The sequence below is a fragment of the Triticum aestivum genome, chromosome 5A, assembly GCF_018294505.1.
Source record: "Triticum aestivum cultivar Chinese Spring chromosome 5A, IWGSC CS RefSeq v2.1, whole genome shotgun sequence".
NCBI classification, from domain to species: Eukaryota; Viridiplantae; Streptophyta; class Magnoliopsida; order Poales; family Poaceae; genus Triticum; species Triticum aestivum.
In genome coordinates this window covers 33,032,354-33,051,463 of record NC_057806.1, presented here as the reverse complement: position 1 = coordinate 33,051,463, position 19,110 = coordinate 33,032,354, and the positions used below count along the sequence as shown (strand labels likewise).

Below are 19,110 nucleotides of genomic sequence, written 5' to 3'. Positions count from 1 at the left end.
GGACTGGTGCAAGCATCTCGGAGTTGGAATATACACTTTGATGAGTTGATCAAAGCATATAGTTTTATACAGGCTTGCGGTGAAGCCTGTATTTACGAGAAAGTGAGTGGGAGCACTACAACATTTCTGATAAGTATATGTGAATGACATATTGTTGATCGGAAATAATGTAGAATTATTCTGTAAAGCATAAAGGAGTGTTTGAAAGGAGTTTTTCAAAGAAAGACTTCGGTGAAGCTGCTTACATATTGAGCTCCAAGATCTATAGAGATAGATCAAGACGCTTGATAAGTTTTTTCAATGAGTACATACCTTGACAAGATTTTGAAGTAGTTCAAAATGGAGCAGTCAAAGAAAGAATTCTTGCCTGTATTGCAAGGTGTGAAGTTGAGTAAGACTCAAAGCCCGACCACGGCAGAAGATAGAAAGAGAATGAAAGTCATTCCCTATGCCTTGGCCATAGGTTCTATAAATTATGTCATGCTGTATACCAGATCTATTGTATACCCTGCACTGATTTGGCAAGGGAGTACAATAGTGATCTAGGAGTATATCACTGGACAGCGGTCAGAATTATCCATAGTGAAATAAGGATATGTTTCTCGATTATGAACGTGACAAAAAGGTTCGTCGTAAAGGGTTACGTCGATGCAAGTTTTTGACACTAATCCAGATGATTCTAAGTCTCAATCTGGATACATATTGAAAGTGGGAGCAATTAGCTAGAGTAGCTCCGTGCAGAGCATTGTAGACATAGAATTTTGCAAAATACATACGAATCTGAATTTGGCAGGCCCGTTGACTAAATTTCTCTCACAAGCAAAACATGATCACTCTTTGGGTGTTAATCACATAGCGATGTGAACTAGATTATTGAATCTAGTAAACCCTTTGGGTGTTAGTCACATGGAGATGTGAACCAATCACATAAAGATGTGAATTGTTGGTGTTAATCACATAGCGATGTGATCTAGATTATTGACTCTAGTGCAAGTGGGAGACTGAAGGAAATATGCCCTAGAGGCAATAATAAAGTTATTATTTATTTCCTTATATCATGATAAATGTTTATTATTCATGCTAGAATTGTATTAACCGGAAACATAATACATGTGTGAATACATAGACAAACAGAGTGTCACTAGTATGCCTCTACTTGACTAGCTCGTTAATCAAAGATGGTTATGTTTCCTAACCATAGACAAAGAAGTTGTTATTTGATTAACGAGATCACATCATTAGTTGAATGATCTGATTGACATGACCCATTCCATTAGCTTAGCACCCGATCGTTTAGTATGTTGCTATTGCTTTCTTCATGACTTATACATGTTCCTATGACTATGAGATTATGCAACTCCCGTTTGCCGGAGGAATACTTTGTGTGCTACCAAACGTCACAACGTAACTGGGTGATTATAAAGGAGCTCTACAGGTGTCTCCAAAGGTAAATGTTGGGTTGGCGTATTTCGAGACTAGAATTTGTCACTCCGATTGTCTGAGAGGTATCTCTAGGCCCTCTCGGTAATGCACATCACATAAGCCTTGCAAGCATTGCAACTAATGAGTTAGTTGCGAGATGATGTATTACGTAACGAGTAGAGAGACTTGCCCGTAACGAGATTGAACTAGGTATTGGATACCGACGATCGAATCTCGGACAAGTAGCATACCAATGACAAAGGGAACAACGTATGTTGTTATGCGGTATGACCGATAAAGATCTTCGTAGAATATGTAGGAGCCAATATGGGCATCCAGGTCCCGCTATTGGTTATTGACTAGAGAGGTGTCTCAGTCATGTCTACATAGTTCTCGAACCCGTAGGGTCCGCACGCTTAACGTTCGTTGACGATATAGTACTATGTGAGTTATGTATGTTGGTGACCGAATGTTGATCGGAGTCCGGGATGAGATCACGGACATGAAGAGGAACTCCGGAATGGTCCGGAGATAAAGTTTGATATATGTGCTAATAGTGTTTGGTCACCGGAAGGGTTCCGGAAATCACCGGAAGGGGTTCCGGATGTTTCCCGAAATGTTTGGGTACGAGAACACTTTATTTGGGCCAAAGGGGAAAGCCCACAAGGTTTTTGGAAAGCGCAAAAGGAAGTTTTGCGGAGTCCAGGGGCCAGACGCCAGGGTCCCGGGCGTCTGGGTCCAGACGCCGGGAACCCTGGCGTCTGGCCCTGGAGTCCCAGAAGGACTCCTGCCTTTCGGGTGAAACCGACTTTGTGGAGGCTTTTACTCCAAGTTTCGACCCCAGGGCTCAACATATAAATAGAGGGGCAGGGCTAGCACAAAGGACACATCAAGAAACACCAAGCCATGTGCCGGCAACCCTGTCTCCTCTAGTTTATCCTCTGTCATAGTTTTCGTAGTGCTTAGGCGAAGCCCTGCGGAGATTGTTCTTCACCAACACCGTCACCACACCGTCGTGTTGCCGGAACTCATCTACTACTTCGCCCCTCTTGCTGGATCGAGAAGGCGAGGACGTCACCGAGCCGAACGTGTGCAGAACTCGGAGGTGCCGTGCTTTCTGTACTTGGATCGGTCGGACTTGAAGACGTACGACTACATCAACCGCGTTGATATAACGCTTCCGCGAACGGTCTACAAGGGTACGTAGACAACACTCTCCCCTCTCGTTGCTATGCATCACCATGATCTTGCGTGTGCGTAGGAAATTTTTTGAAATTACTACGTTCCCCAACAATTCTCTTCATCTAAAGTTTGTCTAAGTTAATGTACAGTTCCTAGCTTACATGGTTTAGCAGAATTAGAAGGAAATAATAATGTTATGCAAAAGTTGGCTTTGGTACAGTTCTACTTGCCACATGCCTAGAGGAGCTGGCTGGCACAAATTTCTAGTTGCTCTCCAGCACCAACCAAACTAGCCTGTAGTGCTCTGCACGGTAAAGCATGTCTTTTGAACTAAAACTGGGAGTCCGGACATGCTAAACTGTTGCCTTATGTCTAGATGATGGAAATTTAACTTAACTCTGTTGCCTTGTGTTTCTCCCAGTACACCTCTGTATTGCTCCTATTTCCTGAAACATACTACATGGTCACGTTGCATCGATGCTTTATTATGTCAAATGCAACAGAGATCTAATTAGCACATGTTGTGGCATTATTCTTAACTCGCCCTATTTTTTGTAACACTAAAATCCCCTAGTTTTTTTATTGCCAATTGCCATAGTGCTTTATAAAATTATCATTATTGCCATTGTCTCTGAATGCATGCTCACTGGGGACATTTTTATTCTTTGTAGGAAAGACATACAAAAGGGTCAGGAAGTAACCAGGAAGATGCCAGTTTGCATCAGCTACAGATTTTCTGTAATGGAGAAAAAACAATGTGTCTTTTAGGTCTCATTATGTAAACCTATATGGCATCTTGTCATCTGGGTATTTATCTTGTCATCTGGGTATTTTGTGTAATGGAGAAAACAATGAATCTCGGACATGCGTCTATCATTTTGTAAACCTATCGGGCGATTCGGTCACAAAACCATAAATGTTTCCTTCACTCTTGAGAAGTAATTATTATGTTATTCTTCTTTGGTCATGATTTACTATTTTCAAAGCACATGCAAGTTACTGTAATTTGACTGATATCATGTTGTACTGAGATATGCGACTTGATTGACATTGTATTGTGTAAGACAGATGGGAAATCAAGGGTTTAAATATTGCTCAGCTAAACAAAATGTTGACAAATTGTTGGTTGGCAAAACAAAACATCGTCTCATTGTTGGTCGGCAAAGGGTCATGCTAGTACCAATGGAAAGTTGGTCGGCAAAAAGGATAGCATCGCACAGTTGGTCGGGAAAGTTTCAGGACAAGGACAACAGAAAGTCGGTCGGCAAATATTATACTATCAAACAGTCGGTCAGGAAAACTTAAACAGCAGCGCCAACTGAAAATCGGTCGGCAAACATGTTACCATCAGGTAGTCGGTCGGGAAAGATTACGAGTAGGGCCATCAAAAAGCCGGTCGGCAATTCTCTTTATAGGCGTCCAACTGTCGGTTGGGAAAGATATGTCGGTCGGGAAAATGCTTTCCCGTCTGGATTTTCCCCAACAAACGCTGTCGGTCGGCAATACTCTTTCCCGACCGAGTGTATGTCGTCAGACCTTGTTTTCCCGACCAACTTGTTTGTTAGGGATGTGGTGATGTGGTGTAACTGGATCGTGATTCTCTCCTGTGCCGCGTTCCAGGCGGCCGCGGACGCGCTGGTGCTCTGGCTCCCGGGCCGCTGCCGCTGGGTCCTCCGTGCCTTGGCCTACCTCGCGCTCGTCCTCACCGTCGTCGGCCACTGCATGTGTTTCGCCAACGTCTGCCTCAACCACGCCGCCGACTCAGGACGCCTCGTCTGCTGGATCTTAGGGGCTGTTTGGTTTGAGTCCCAGCTAGCCCCACCAAAACTTTGGCATGACCAAAGCATGGGCATGACCAAAATTTTGGCAAGTTGTTTTTGTTTGGATTGCGACCATTATATCCACCAAAATTTTGGCAAATGTGATCTTTGTTTTGTTTGGTTTGCGATCATCTGAACCTCATGATGATCATACTAGTTATGAAAATATTTAAATGCATCTACTGTTTAAAATTAAGAAAATATAGATCAAAACTTAGATGAAATTGATGTGAAAATGAAATCGTCAAAATAATAGTGTAAGTCATTGTTGCACTTGTAAGCCGCTAGTAGTTAATTGTCCGCAGCAGCATACATCATGCATTTTTTTAATCTAGATTGATGCATGCTGCTAATCACGCACGGGTCTACGTATTTGTAGTGGAAAAGCGCTGCTGGTTGCTGACAAATCAACATATTCTGCTGCATGCACTGGGCAGGGCCCACCAAACAACCGCGCCAATATTTTAGCGGAGCCTTTCCGTGCCCGCGATTCGCCAACGAATGATTAACATGGAGGGGCGCAGGGCGCGCTGGGCGAGCCAATTTTCAGGCGCCGGTCCAAACGGCCACCAAAATACGTGGGCGAGCCAACTTTTTGGCAGGGCTAGTATTGGTAGCGATCCAAACAGCCCCTTATGCACCATGGTCCATGGCCATCGTCTTCTACACGATTTGCGACATCATCAGCTTCCTGACCCTCGTCCGGGGAGGCGAGGACTGAGAAGCAGGGCAAGCCATACGTAGCTGATTAGTTCAGCTAACTGCAGGCGACCATGTCCTTGGATCAGTACCGATGAGTGCAAAGGAATAATGTACAGAGTATGCATTATATATGCTGTGACGATTGATGGAGTGCCGTATATGTGTGAATCTACTAGTGTAATGTAATTGGATAGACCTACTCCGTATTACACTACTATATAATCACCCTGCTGGAAATTTTTCTTTTTGGGAGGGATCACCCTGCAGGATTGTGGTCGTTTTTTATGTATTCGACATTTTCTCTATAGTACGATAAGACATAATTTATATGCTTACATATGTCCAGCTTCGGTAAAGTTTGATGTTGGTGAAATTCATACTCCGCATTTATATTCATGTGGGCACGGTTGGATGACCGGTTCCCATATCACTGTCCGTAGATGCGTACACAGACGGATACCGTGGTCATTTTAGAGGTCCGCATTAGAGATGCCCTAACATGTGCATAGTTCTACTTTTCTGGCGCATCACATAGATGTTCTGGAGCGCACTGCTCTGTAGCAGGGGCTCCATGAGGAAGGCTAGAAAAAATATGATTGCACGATCATAACGTACTCTGAAATTTGTGAATCTCATACTCACGGGTAGTCAAATTACTCAGACAAGTGAAGGCGGGCATGTCGATAGGGAAAATAGGCCCTTAGTTGTGTCATCCTCCCAAGGGAGACTCTGGGGCGACCAGATTTCCCAGTGTGACACCTTCCCTCTTCCCTCCCTCCCTTCCCTGCTTGCTACTGTCGAGATCTCTATGCGGCCTCCTTGGAGGGGGGTGACGAGGCTTTCAACTTCTCTTTCTCGCTGACGAGGGCCATTGCCTCTGTAGCGGTGTTCTTGGGCGGTGAAGGCGGAGTTCTTCTGATAGTGGGGTCGTTCGCTAGTGCGGTAGTACGTGGATCCTTGGTTGCTCGGGTAGCAAGGCCATGGTGAGTGGTAATCATGGCGTGTGGGGGTGCCTTGTGAGTCCTCTCCGCCACATCTGAAGACGTCTCTAACCTCGCAAGGGAAATGGATTCATTCTCAAGTAAATTCTTTCTAGTTACTTTTGGTGGGTGTGTGCCTCCAAGATCGTCTAGGTGTTGCTTTGAAATCTTCAAAGTTGTGAAGAACCCAAAAAGTTTGTAAGGGCTCAGAGATGATCATCAAGACTCATACAAACTTCTCCATTATTTACTAATGATGCACTGCTTTTCATTGATGCTTCGTAAAAATACATATTCATCCAAATTTGCAGGTAGTGAAGTTTTTTCTCGAAAATGAGGATTACTCCTAGCCTCTACATCAAGCGGTGCACACAATTATTTTATCATATTGTTGAATAGGACCTGACAAAAAACATACATGTGCCCAAAGACACCTACCAGACAAACATTGTCGCTACACTACAAGCTTGATGATGTGCTCTGACCTTGCATCAACACATACCATCTAATCTAGTGGCCTCATCAAGCCTCCCACCGACGAGCCAAGAGCACCAACTGGTATAGCAGACCCTCTACACACACCGCATGCACATGCCCTAGAATCAGCCGCCCCCATCTTTCCGCTGTCCCATCTTCAGGATAGTATAGTTGAAGTCATATGCTACAAATCGGAAATAATTTTCAGGTATAGCTCATGCAAGATCCTCATAGTATGCTTCACGTTTCCCCGTTTGATCCATGATAACCACTTAATGGTTTCTACCCTACAAGTAACTAAAACAGTGCAAATCCTTGGCCACAACGAGGATGGCTCACCACACCAGGGGGGCACCAGTTATCCCAGCCACGACGAGGCCAGTATGTCAGCGCTCGTGCCTGCTACAGGATGGAGCCTTCTCATCATCACGCACACGTTTGCACCATCTAGATCACCGGCAATGTGAAGCTATACACCACTGACGTGTCTTTCTTCGATGAAGCAAACTACCACTTGATATGCTGACGAGGCAATCTCAAGTCATTCAGTCCGACACCGATAATGCGGACACCGCCACAAGGCCTAGAATCAACGAGGCGAAGGCCGTCCACATGTTCATAATCGGACATTGACACAACGGATTGATATGGCTAAGCAAAGCCGGAGCAACGGGCGTATCGCCGTCCCCTTCCACTTCATCACCACATCATCACCGTCTACACCAAGCTCAAGGAGAAGACAAGACCAGAAGATGACGACCATTGCAACAGTTTAATCGGAGGTGATTCCCAAGCTTGACTCCCGGGCGTAATTAATCGGGAGCTTTTGGAGGCCCCATGAACCAGAAGCCGACATTCACCGAAGTCACATTGATCACACCAGCAGGCCACAGAGCACATCCTTCATAGGAATTTTTTGTAAATTTGTTTCTTGATGTAAGATTAATAAAACACATATTTCCTTATATATTTTCTTTGTGTACTTAGGTACTACATCGACATGCACGCGTTTCGTTTTTATTTTGTGGTGTCAAGCATTCATTAAGTACCCCGCAAAAAAAAAGCATTCATTAAGTAAAATATTTTTTTCAAGAAATAAAAAAGCACGTGTTTAATGGGTCGCACGTGGCCAGCCCATGTGAGGGAGCCATAGGCCTTTCCTCAACTATTCCACGCTCAAGATGTTGGAATAGGACGTGTCCTATTCTTTGCACGCTGCAAGGAATAGTGGAGCTTGTACAAGGAAAGAAAAGAAAATGAAAGGAAACGAAAGATAGCTAGCACACGAGGCGTACCTCCAGCTAAATCCTCGCCGCGCCGCCGTCCGTCTGTTCCTTCCTCCCGTCGCGCCGCCGTCTCTTCGTCCCGCCCCGCCCCGCCCCGCCGCCATGAACAACCTACTAACTGTAAGTTCCCTCTCCATCCCCTCCCTCATGTTCCTCCTTTCATCTCTTCACGCCGCTCAATTGCTTCGCCGAGGCCAAGCGCACGAGCTTCAAATTCCTCAAGGAATCGTTCGCCAGGAATCGGCTTAGTTGCTCAGATCTGCTTGAGCTCCAAGTAGCAGGATTTATTTGTCCCTCCTTTTAGGATCTGCTTGCTCCTTTCGTGTGTGCGCTATCAGCAGTGGGCTGGTTGCTCTTGTGTGAACCTCTCCGGCCGGGAGGTTATTCTGATTTTATTTGTCCCAGCTTTATGCTTAGCAAGCACTGTAGTCTCAAAATGCCATTCACTGTTTATTTGTTAGGTTGAAAACAACACGTAATGTGATCACATTACTTATTTCAACACTGTAATTAACTTGAGAATGTTCTTTTGGCATTACATACGTCATGTTCTGATTTTGAAAGTGACAGCTCAAACTCTTTTTGAGAAGTTTATCTCTTCTGCTAGCAACATATAAGCTTTAATAATACTCCTTTGGGACCAGTTATAACAATGTCAATGCATTATTTCGGCAACGATCCTGTCCTATTAGTTTGGTAGGTTTTAGCTGATGATGAAAGTAGCAGCACAATTGGCTATAATATCAGATCGAATTCATAGCAATCAAACAAGCCTTCATGCAGGTGCTGTGGTGCAGTACATGTTCTTCTAAACACTCCAAATTTTGCAGGATTCCTTTGAGCTTGCCCGGCGGGATTCCTCAAGAGATGGGGGGGATGTTGAAATGGGGATGCATCAGCCCGACGCCTCTGATAATTTAAATGGCTTCTTCAAGAAGGTGCATGCGAAACTCTCTACTAATCTCCAAGCTTTAAATTATGGGCCAATATGACAAATATGTAGGCTGATTACCAGTTTTGGGGATTTACCGATTAAACATGACATATCATTTTTCACACATATCATCCGATATTGACCGAAATATCGACCGATTTGGCCGATATCTGACCTGATATGACCACTGATATAGACCGGTACGTCGATGAACACTATTTATCATAAAGTAGTGAAAAAAGATAAAGTATGTACAACTCCATCTTATTATCAATGAAATGCATAATATTTTGTAGAAACACATATATAACATATTGTTTTTAATATTAGAGTGACGATTTTGAGAATCTGTCTAGAATATTTTCTTAATTAACAAGTTCACAAACTAGGAATTAAAATTTGCTGGAGCACTGACGCCATATATTTTGTTTTACTAAAAATACATTTTTGAACCAGAATATTGAAAAAAAATCCAAAAATATTTTCTCCTATATATCACCCGATATCCGACATCCGATATGTTCAAGCCAAACCGATACAAACCCAATATATGATATTTTGAACCTTGTTAGTCTCTGATGATGTTATTTGTCCATTTTTGCACTAATTCAGATTAATGACATGTGATGTTGCTTTCATACACACGCAGGTTGAAGGAATTGAGATCCTAGTAGCTAAGCTGACGAGTCTATTGACTAAACTCCAGGTCCAACCCATTCTAATTTCCTTATTACTGCTTCTGCTTCTCTGATGTTATTGTGCTCAAATATTGATTCTCATAGTAATAATGGAATCTGTGTGTCTTTGCTTGCAGACTGCAAATGAGGAATCAAAAGCAGTTACAAAAGCAAGCGCCATGAAAGGTTACAGCTCCAAATCTTATCTTAATGAGTTGAAAATTTCGCTTTACTTATAGTCACGCACAACAATACATTTTTGTAGCAATTAAGAAGCAAATGGAGAAAGATATTGATGCAGTGATGAAAATTGCTCGTATGGCAAAAACAAAAATTGATGAACTGGAAAAAGATGTATGTTATTCTTCTTTCCTAGCTGTATCCGCATCTGCATAAACTAAAAGACGGATACGCTGCTTATGGTTTGCTCTTTGCCCCTATGCTATGTCACAGAACTTATCTAACACGAAGAAACCTGGACGCGGGAAGGGCTCTGCGGTAGATCAATTAAGGGAACAGACTACTTGGTAAATTAAATTTACTGTCGATTTGTGTTTCGAGTCTCTTGCCTGCTTGAATTAGCCTCTCCTTTTTTTGCGAAAATGAATTATTACTTATTCACTCTGCCTACTGATTGATCTCTACAGAGCAGTGAAAAAGAAGTTAAAGAAATGGATGGACGGTTTTCAGGTAGTGCTTCCCTCTAACTTGAATGTCCAAATTGACATGTATGTGATGATTTTCCTTTTCTGTCTGTGAATAAATAAACGTTCCCTCTAATGCCTAATCGTAGTCTTTAGATACACAAAAAAAACTTAAAACTAGTCATTATTTCTGTTTACTACTTGGGCTATTTGATTTGATATTCCCTCATAGAGCAGAGGGGACAAACTAATCTGCCTTACCATGTCTATGAGCCATCCAAGCATTCAGCTATATGAATGCTGAAACGTCTGGCTGTTCATAAGTGGTGGAAGTGTCTTCGTTGATGCTTATATGTTCTAAAAAAATAAAAGAAAGAGTTTTGCAAATTGCCCTCCTTTCGACTTCCAGTAACTTTACAAGAATGTTTCTTAGCCATTATGGTAGATTATTGATAGTATGCTATCAGCCTGATGTCTCTGAAGGTGAAATAATATAATGTAATCTTGCAACTATGTGAGTGACACGGTGTTGTTACCCTCTGATGCAGGTATTGAGAGAATCAATCCGGCAGGAGTACCGGGAAGTTGTTGAAAGAAGGGTATTTACTGTAACTGGTAATCGCCCTGATGAACAGGTATAGTTGCACCTTTTTTTTTCTATGGTTATTCAATTTGAGATTCTTTTTCTTTCTATTGCTTATCTTACAGTGTGCCTCTTCTGTTACTTTGGGATCTGCAGACAATTGACGATTTAATCGAGACAGGGAGAAGCGAGCAAATTTTCAAAGATGCGGTTCAACAGCAGGGGAGAGGCCAGGTATATACGAGTTATAACTTGGTCATTATATCGACACTTGTGGGAAAATGCATCAAAATCAAATCAGGATAATTTTCCATGTTGCAGATATTGGATACTGTTGCTGAGATACAGGAGCGGCATGATGCTGTAAGAGATCTAGAGAGGAAGCTTCTAGAGTTGCAGCAGGTTACGTTTCATTTGCATGAGCTCTTATGCAATTTTTTAAATAGTTGACACCATGCATTTGTGAACACATTTCCTGGGATTTGGCTTGTAGATATTCCTGGATATGGCAGTATTGGTTGTGGCCCAAGGAGAGATGACAGATGACATAGTGACACATGTAAGACGACCAACTTATGAAAACAGCTTTAGGCTGGTCACAATGGGCAAGAACATAAGCTAGTAACTTCACACTTTCCTAGACTATGTTACTACCTCCATAGTGGGTAGGAACATCTATGTAGTGTCATGCAACGATGTATTTATTAGGTTATAGACTCATTATTTCTTGGAGTGTGTGATGTTCCGGTAACTTAGCTAGTTACCACAAGCACCTCTCTCTTCATTAAATACGTGCCACATAAGCAAAATTGTATTGGAGTATGTGATGTTACTCCTAAGTTCCTCCCCACTGTGACCAGCCTTATTCTACTCCCTCCGTCCCAAAATAAATGTTGCTAATTTATTACAAGTAACTTTGTACTAAGGCTGGTCATAGTGGGAGTAACATAGGTAGTAACATAGATGCCACATAAGCAAAAATGATGATGTGGCAAGTAGTTAATGAGGAGAGAGGCAAATAGAGTAACATAATATGTTACCATCACATAGCGGTTTCCAATGCATAATGAGTCTACAAAGTAATAAATGAAGGCAACTATGTTACCACACCTATGACACTACCCACTATGAAGGTAGTAACATAGACTAGTAACATATGTATGTTACTAGTTTAAGTTACTCCCCACTATGACCAGCCTAAATCAGCGACACTTATATTTTGGAACAAAGGGAGTAATAAATAGACCTAACCGGCTTTGTCATAAAGCAAGCTAACGACTGTGATGCTGGCATTTTGTTTGTTTCTGCAAGGTTTCAAAGGGTACTGACTACATGCAGCAAGGTTTGGATGCTCTCCAGAAGGCAAAGAAGCTACAGAAGAACTCGAGAATGTGCATGTGCTCCGCCATACTCGTTCTCCTGCTGATAGTGGTTATCGTCGTGCTCACAGTTATCCAGCCAGGGAAGAAGTAACTCTTGAGCACGACTTGAAACCCAACATCTCGGCGCGGCAGAATATATATATCGTGGTTACTGTTTTTTTTTCCTGTTTACAATAAGAGAGCATCCATCTAGTATGAGTTCTCAGTTTGTATGGCCAGGTCCTGTATCTGGAAGAGTTTCTTTTGAATGACGAAAGGCCCCTCTAACACTGAATTATCTCAAGCGTGCCTACACACAGTACAGGTACAGGTAGAATGCCAGTACAATGCATTCTCACAAGCCGGCATGCAGACACACAGATCCTTGGAGTGACATGCCTCAAGTATATCATCCTTTGTCAGCTTGTTCTTTCTATCCAAGAAGAAACTCTATTCCTAAAAATGAACACCGTACCGTACTGGTACTGCACTATATATAATCTAACAGGGGAAAGAAAATACCGGAACTTCACTTGCCGAGAGTGCCAGATATGCCTAAGAATAAGCGCGGCAAGCGGAGACATAAAATTACTTGTTTCAGACACTTGGCACCAGTCAACCGAGATATAGTCTGACTATTTATCAGATACACCATTGTCATGTCCTTGCGGTAAATACGTCAAGTGTGTAAGCCCAGCTTTGAGCACCACTCATCATCATCCATCTCAGAGAATAAGAGCATGTCTTTCAGCAATAAATCATCATTTCAAATCTGACATGCAGGTAACAAGATGGAAAAGGCACCTCTAAATCGAGGCTTTTTTTTTTTTGAGATACTCGAGTATACAGAATACTCAAGTGGGAGGAGTACACTCATCCTGCATCATTGTCATCAGCCTGTCCGGAACCGTAGCGGAGAGTCGAAGATCACCATGTTGTCTTGCCTCCACACCTAGCTCATGGGCCAAGGTGTTGCAAACCCTACTCACATGACTGACGCTGAAGGATGCAAACATCCACAAGACGTCCAGAATGTCCTGTAGCACTCCATAACATGGTGATAGCATCTGAGTTTCACTTTTTAAGTCATTTGCTATCACCAAGCAGTCCATTTCAAGGACAATTGCCCCTCTGTAAGCTTCTGCCACCGCCTTCAGGCCAACCCAAGCCGCCCTGGCCTCCGCTTCTTCCACACTTGCTGCAGTGCCAATCTGTTCGCAAACTGACATCAAAACCCGTCCACTGGAGTCCCGTGCGATCACACCCGCCCAACATTGTCCACTGGCCGGCAGGAAAGTGACGTCAGAATTGATCTTTATTGTCTCCTGAGGCGGGGCAGTCCATCTCTTAGGTGTCTGGCCAGATGGACCCGGCCCTGGGGTGTCCGAAGGCCACATTGCCTTCCCTGTTTCAGATTCTATCAATGAAGCATTTGCAAGCTGAAAATCCTCCTCATACTTCAGGAGGAAAAGTACAGATTTTCTGATAGTCTCATCGCCTTTCCCATGAACACAATTGTCTCGCAGGTGCCACCCTCTCCATAGCAGCATCAGCACCCTCGCCCGCATGTCTTCTGAGCATTTATCTAGAAGAACTTGCAGCCAGTCCGGGCCAGTATACCTGAAGGAAATTTCATCAGGGATCTCCCACTCCTTTCTCATTTCATAATTCATACCTTAGAGCTTTACTCTTGGTACAAGCAACTACCGCATGGAATTCATCCTCCTCACCACATCCGCATATACCGCATGTGGCATCCACTTCCAGTCAACGGCGAATCCAAGGGGCAGGCTTGGATGGGCTCAAGCCTGCCCTCCAAAATCGAACAATTTTTTTACTACTACTCATCAAGTCATCAGTGCAGCCCAGCCCAGCCCAGAAAACACAGGCCATCTGCTCAGCCCATGTAAACACTGGTCTCGAGCACCAATTCCAGCGGGCTGCTGCCTGCAACACCTCTCGACGCCTCATATTTGGCACGTATGGCTGTTTAAATTGACAATACCATTTTTTACCTCAAAATTTGACTACTTCCAAAAAATCTGAGAAAACTCTTATAAATACTAGATGTGACTAGTATGAATCTGGGAAATTTTGAGCATCTTTGGACAAAGGGATTGGTATATAATAGCTATTTTGACAAAATGTCCAAATTTCGGTTCATAAATTGTCATATAAAAAATAAAAATAAAAATCAAGTAAGTACTACATGCTTACAGTAGTAATCTAGGAAACTGTAAGCTTATTTTGACAATATGATTAGGAGATAACAGCTATTTTGCTCAACTGATCCTAATTTTGGTTGAATATTTGATAGTTGTCAAAAATTCTAAAAAAAACTCTAGTAAATACTACATATGACCAGTAGCAATCTGGTAAAATTTGAGCTTATTTGCACAAAAGGATTAGGAGAAAATTGGTTTTTTCGTCTAAAAGGTGTTTAATTTACTCGTCATTAACTTTGAGCCCCCCCCCTTCATTTTCTTTCTGGATTCGTCGCTGCTTCCAGTGTCCTCTTGAATTTATTCCTCTTAGTAGCAAGTGTATTCGTAGCCACCCGCCATCCAAAAATTCTAACTCTGGGTGGGACCTTTGCCTTCCAAATGAGATCCCAAATGCTTCTAGTGTTTGGGTCGCTGGATGAGCTCGAGGGAATTTGATGGGTCTGACCTTGCATTGAGGCGGCCAGTCTATAGGCACTCCTAACTGAGAAGACTCCATTCCTTTCATAGTGCCAGGCGATTCGGTCTTCTGCATTAGATTTTGGAATTGGAATTTTGCAAATTTCATCAGCATCGAAGGGGTGGAAGATTTGCCTCACTAACTCAACATTCCATTCTTTGCTGTCCGATCGCATAAGCTGGTTTACCCAACGTAATCTTGACCTCCTGGCAAAAGCAGCCGTCTTAAATCCTTCATTACGTGGGATCCATTGATCTCTTTGAATCTGAATACTCTTCCCATCGCCGACTCGCCATATAATCCCTTTCTTAGGTAGCTCCAAGCCGGCCTCAATCTCCTTCCACACCGGAGAAGGATCGGAGGTAAACACCGTATCTATGAGGTTTCCATGTGGATAGTACTTCGATTTGAGCACTCTAGCACACAAACTATCGGGGTTCTGAATGAGCCTCCAACTTCGTTTTGCGAGCAATGCCACGTTGAAACAATGCATATCCCTGAAGCCAATGCCACCCGCTTTTTTAGGTTGGGTCATGCGTTCCCACAACATCCAATGCACTTTCCGCTGGCCCTCTTCATCCCCCCACTAGAAGTCACGTATCATCTTTTCATATTTGTCACAAAATCCTTTCGAAAGTAGGAAAACACCCATAGTGAAGCATGGGAGAGCCTGAACGACCGATTTGACGTGTACTTCCTTTGCAGCATAGGCCATGAACCTTCCTGACCAATCATTACACCTTTTTGCAAATCTGTCCAAGATCGGTTGGAAGTTCTCATCCTTCATTCTACCTTCCGGAGTGGGTAGCCCCAAATACTTGTTCTCAAAAGAGGCTGACACAACTCCCAAAGTTTTCTTAATCTCCTCTCTAATCCCTTCTGGACATAGCTCACTGAACAACAAAGAACACTTGCTCTCGCTCAACAATTGCCCGTGCCTCTTTGAAAGGAAACTAGCACCTCTTTCATGGCACGTGCCTGCTCCACTGTCGCTTTGAAGAAGATCAGACTGTCATCTGCAAAAAGTAGATTTGATATTCCCGGGCTGTTTCTTGCAATTTTAATGGGCGTCAGTTTATTTTCTCTAATATTCTTGTTCATGAGATTAACCAAACCATCCGCGACAAAGAGGAAGAGATATGGGCTGAGAGGATCCCCTTGCCGTAGGCCTCTAGACGGTATGAAATGTTCCAACAACTCTCCGTTACACCGGACTGGATATCTCACTGAGCGGACACACTCCATAACCCAGGCTGTCCACTTCTGGCTGAACCCAGGTTTTAACAAAACCCCCTCAAGAAAGCCCCAATCCACCCTGTCGTATGCTTTTGCCAAATCCAACTTATACGCACAAAACGTGTCATGCTTATTTCTGCTATGTTGGATCTTATGGAAGCATTCAAAAGCAATAGTGGCATTGTCTGTGATCATACGTCCAGGAACGAACGCACTTTGAGTTTCAGAAATTATTTCATCTAGCAAAGGCCGCATTCCATTTACTAGACACTTTGATATCACCTTGTAAATTACGTTGCACAGGCTGATGGGTCGGTAGTCTTTTAGAGACTGTGCATTTTTGCCTTTAGGGATCAATACGATTACGGTATCGTTTATTCCTTCGGGCATTATTCCATTGTCGAAAAAACTTAGAACACCTCTGACCACATCATCACGCAGGACTTCCAAATTTTTCTGATAAAATCTAGCCGGTAGACCATCCAGGCCAGGCGCTTTCCAAGGTCCAATCTGAAACAAGGAGTCACTCACTTCCTTCTCTGTGAAAGGCTTTGTTAGTGATGAATTCATCTCTTTCGTGACCTTTGTTTCCACATGCTGCAGCACCTCATCTACCTTTACCCCACGTTCCTTATCATATAGATCTTTGAAAAAACTGCTCGTGATTTCATGTATCCCCTCTCTGTCCTCTTTCCACACACCACTACTATCCATTAATTTGCTGATCTCAATTTTCTTTTTCCTCCAAGTTGCTTTTCTCTGAAACCATTTCGTATTACGATCCCCTTCACGCAAATAGGTAGCTCGTGAACGTTGTCTCCACATCAGTTCTTCTCGCAAGAGAAGTTCATCTAGTTCTGCCTCACATAGTTTTATCTTCTGTTGGTTTTCAGCCGAGCTTGGGGAGTTCCACAAGACGCTCAGATTTCTCCTATATTCTGCCGTCTTTTTTAGTACTGATCCAAAATCCTTTCCAGCCCAAGTCCTCAACACCCGCTCCATTTCCCTGATTTTTGTTCTCACATCTCGAAGGTCTGTAGCTTTGCCTGGGCCACTCCATCCCTCATCAATCACTTTCTGCAGCGACTCCACCCGTTCCCACATATGCGCATAGCGAAAGGGGCGGTCAGGTTTAGCACCCACAGGTCTCCATTCCTTCCTATTTCCGCATCTGATAAGGACGGGTAGGTGGTCGGACCGGCTTGAACAGATGTGTTCGACTGTGGCTTTCTGAAATGTTCTGTCCAAGTTGCAGACGCCACCCCTCTATCCAATCTCACACGTACCGTTCTGCCTTCCATCCTGCTTATTATTATATGTCCACGCCGGTCCCTTGAAGCCAAGACCGAACAAGCTACAGTCAGAGAGGACTCTTCTAAAATTTTCCATGTTTCTCTCCGATCTCCTCCTGGCTGATAGGTGTTCAGACTGCCACATCGTTTCATTGAAATCCCCCACCATTAGCCACGGGGCACTCGAGTTATCTTTTATCCGTCTCAACAGTTCCCACATGAGGTGTCTTTCATGAGCTTTCGGTTCTCCGTAAACAAAGGTGCTCCGCCACTGCAAACCATCCGGTGTCAAACGAACTAACACATCAATGTACCTCGGGCCAACGGCGAGCTTTATTATTTCAACACTATCATCATAGAAAAGTGCAAGCAGATTATTCAATCAGTACATAACAAGGAAATGAAAACAGTTCCATCGGTTATCCTAAAACTAAACATACCATCTCCTGCAAAAGAAAAGAAAAGAAAAGAAGCTAAACATACCGTGTATATAGCTCCACCAGACGATCGATTTTCTCGCACTCACTCTCAAAAAACATTCCTGGTGATCTAATCCTTCTGTACTAACACCTTGTGTAAGAGGATACCAATCAAACATGAGGAAATCCATAAAAATATAACAAGATTGTGACGGCTTGAATTTAAATGTTGAACTATTTGCTCCTGGTTAAGCAGTTGACTAAGAAATCGGTTAGGCCCGAACCTTCTGAGTCACCGGTCATTATTGCACATAGATCCAGATTCGGGTCCTTTGGCTTGCTTTGATGACATATGAGATTGTGAGGGGCCAGCTTCCTGCCTTTGTCTGCTTACGAACGGGTCACCGGGGCACATACCCACCGGGCGCTGCGCAACGCTTTTACCCGTGGTCTGGCTGCCGGGATCCTCCCCAGCGCAAACCCTTGCCGGCTGGCGCCCGTGGGGCACAATAGGTAAATAGTAAGTGATCATCTTCACACGCTTGCCTGACCAGAGCAATAAGCAGGCATAAAGGACAAATGTTTCCCCACGCTCCTGTGGTCCCCACTGACGGGTTTCGCTCACATCCAAAGATGCCTTGCCTGTCGGACTCTTGTCGTATTCCTGACCGACTAACGATTTTTGGATGTCCACCCGGCTTTTGGCTGCTGCGAGACCTGTCCAGTTTTGGTTTCCTCTTGCTTCTGTCGTGACGAGCGGGTGTTAGGTTTCCCTATAGGTCCACCGGTTAGTCTCATTCAGATCTGAAGGAGTCTTTTTTGGCCTATCGCCGTCGTTGGTCCTGGCCATCTATCCCGGCTTCGGATGCCTACTCGTCTTTCCATTGCCGCGGGATGTAGCCAATTTCAGCGCTCCTTTGCCCGTGTCATGCCGGGTGGGTTTTGAGCTCTGACACGACGATATCAGCATGGGTGGGAGCACATGCCTCGAGTGTTTTCAACTGTTATCTTCTTGGATGTTGGTTGGTGCGTGATGGAGATGGTGTCCTTTATGGCACTCCTTTCTGTGCACCCAGCCGCCCTAAACCACCCACTGCACCCTGGAGTGTGCATCAAATAAATACGATGAATAAAGCAACGGGACGGTACAACCACTAGTAGAAAAAGAGGCTTCCGTCCAGCCTCATTAGTCGCGAAACTGTAGGAACCGCGACTAATGAAGTCTTCAGTCGCGGTTCGGCAGATGAACCGCGACCAAATGCCTGGGCCCAGGGCGCTCGCGGGCTTTAGTCGCGGTTGGCCAGGCCAACCGCGACTAAAGGTGCCCAAAGGCCTTTAGTCGCGGTTGTCCTGGCAAACCGCGACTAAAGCTCGCGGGCTCTAGTCGCGGTTTGCCAGGCCAACCGCGACTAA

General features: G+C 43.9%; 1 pseudogene; it reads left to right on the top strand.

Moving 5' to 3' along the window:
- Positions 1 to 7,971: 7,971 nt before the first annotated feature.
- Positions 7,972 to 12,283, top strand: LOC123106435 (syntaxin-132-like; annotated as a pseudogene).
- Positions 12,284 to 19,110: the final 6,827 nt, after the last annotated feature.